Here is a 2,642-nt window from a genome sequence, read left to right as displayed (position 1 = left end):
GGAGGGGGTGGGTGGGTGGGAGAGAAATATACATACGGTGGGGAGAGAATATATACATTACATACGGTGGGGAGGGGACTGTCTATTAGGTGGGGGTGGGGCTGTATGTATGTATGTATGTATGTATGTATGTATGTATGTATGTATGTATGTATGTATGTATGTATGTATGTATGTATGTATGTATGTATGTATGTATGTATGTATGTATGTATGTATGTATGTATGTATGTATAAAAGAAAAAAAATACAATCGAAATATTGACTGACGTTTCTCTTTCAAAGTTGGTTAAGGTTAGACTGGAGTATGGAATCAGGGCTGGTGTTCTATCGCCCTGCTCTAAGACAAACTCTAACCTTAACCAACTTCGAAAGAGTGCCTAAGCTTAACCGGTGAAAGAAAGAGGCGTCACACGATTGGCGCTACCAGAAACGTCAGTGGCCAATCAGAGCGCAGAACGCGGAACTGGAAATCCGTTGGTAAAAGTATTCAGGCGTCGGGGCTGGGATGTGGAGATGCAAGTTTTGACTTTTTATTGCTGTTTTTACCTCAAACAGAAAACCTCAAACTCTTATGAAGAGGAGAAAAAATTAAATAATAATAATTTGGGGCCTCTAGTGACGAGGGGCCTCCAAAGAGCCTCTAGTGACGAGTATCGAGGGGCCTCCAAAAAAAATAAAAATAAAAGTAAAAAAAATAATAATACTAATTGTGGGGCCTCTAGTGACGAGGGGCCTCCAAAAAAATGTAAATAAAAAATAAAAAAAATCATTTTTTTTTTTTCGGTCGTTAACATACATACACACACACACACTCACACGCACCCCTCCCTTCTCTTCCTTTGTCCATGAGGGGTATAAATGTCATCCCTGTGTCATCATTCTGTGAGAGGCTGAGCCCGTGGGCTGCAGGAGTTCTCTTCTCTGTGTGTTCTTGTGTTCGACAATAAAGACACCGTCTGATACAACTTTGTCGCTTGAATCTGTCAGCTGGTCCATACTAATATCAATCCAAAGGACTTGGGTGGGATGAATTCCCTTCAGTTTGGTCTTTATAATTTTTTCTTTTTTTTACAGTATGAAGCACATTCTCAGGAGGCTCATACAGAACCAAGCATTTGTCTGTAATGTCCATGTACCTTATATGTGACAAATAAAACAAAACTTGAAACTATACTACTACCTATTTACTAATAATGTCTCTACTATGCACTCAACACTGTAGCACCCAAGTTTCAACACTGTTTGATGAACATTGTTACTCAGCTGAAAGACCTGCTGACCTGTCATACAGAACTTGTAAGTCGCTTTGGATAAAAGTGTTCAGCTAAATGACTAAATGTAAATGTAAGACACTTAACCCCTAACTGCCCCCTGATGAGCAGATGGTCGCCTCCACCGTCCAACGTCAGGCTTTGGATAAAAAGCTGTTATATAAATGCAGTCCATTTACCGTTTACCACTACAACAACAACAACAACAACAATATCTACCCATGCATGGAAAGATGAACCTAGCGCCCATCAGGCTCTAACGTCAATGGCTTCAAGTACGCTGCGGATGTCATGGCAACGCCCACGGCGACATTGTCTTCTCGATGGCACTTCACGGACGTCAAGGATTATGAAACAATGGTTGAACACCTGCAGGCACGTTGTTGTTCATAAAAAAAAACACTTAACTAACAATCCATAATTGCAATCCAAAAAAGATGATGGCAGTTCAGTTTTTCGCGGGACAAGTGCCACCGAAACACACGCCTCTGCCGCGGGACCGCAGGGGGTGAAGTGGCTTTTATTGAACAGATTTGTTTTTAGAGGTGCCACGAGTACACAATAAATAAACCAATAAAAGGGGCCACGATGCGGGGCTTGTCAATTTGCTCGTGTAATTGAATAATTACTGGCCAGCGCGGCTGTGGAGTCGCAGCGATTACAACAGGCTTCTCCAAATGTCAAAAAGCAATTGAAGTGAATTACGCACAGCACTGAAATAACTCCGGCGATTAAGATGGCAATAAGGATTCGCTCCGTTTACCTGGTTTAGTGCCCACTCCTCTATCACCCACACCTCGCCCCCCCCCACACACACACACATGCACACACACACACACACACACAACACACACACACACACACACACACACACACACACACACACACACTGTCCCCTGCGATCTCCCAGCTCTCTTATGCTCTTGACTCCAGCCAGAGTTGGTTTAAAGTAAGAGCCTCACTGTAATGACTGCGTTTGTTAATTAAAGCGCGACTATGAGGCCCACACACGCACGCACACCTACACACGTGCGCGCGCGTGCTAATGTGACTGTAGTGTCCACACACAACACAGCTCAGGAGTACTTAACAAGAGCTATAACAAGGCACGGGTCATTGTTCTGGATAGACAAGACTACGCTCCATCATGCCACATGGGACAATAACTATGAGAAGAGAGAGAGAGAGAGAGAGAGAGAGAGAGAGAGAGAGAGAGAGAGAGAGAGAGAGGAGAGAGAAGAGAGAGAGAGAAAGTAATTTTATTTTACTTTGAAGTCATGATGTATAGGCATGTATATGGCAATACCGCTGTCATACATAATTTGACACGTGTGAATTATTGAGCATATTGGGCACGTTAATTGATGA

The sequence above is a fragment of the Notolepis coatsorum genome, assembly GCF_963971535.1.
Source record: "Notolepis coatsorum genome assembly, chromosome: 15".
Lineage (NCBI taxonomy): Eukaryota > Metazoa > Chordata > Actinopteri > Aulopiformes > Paralepididae > Notolepis > Notolepis coatsorum.
Note: the sequence above shows the minus strand (reverse complement) of the source record.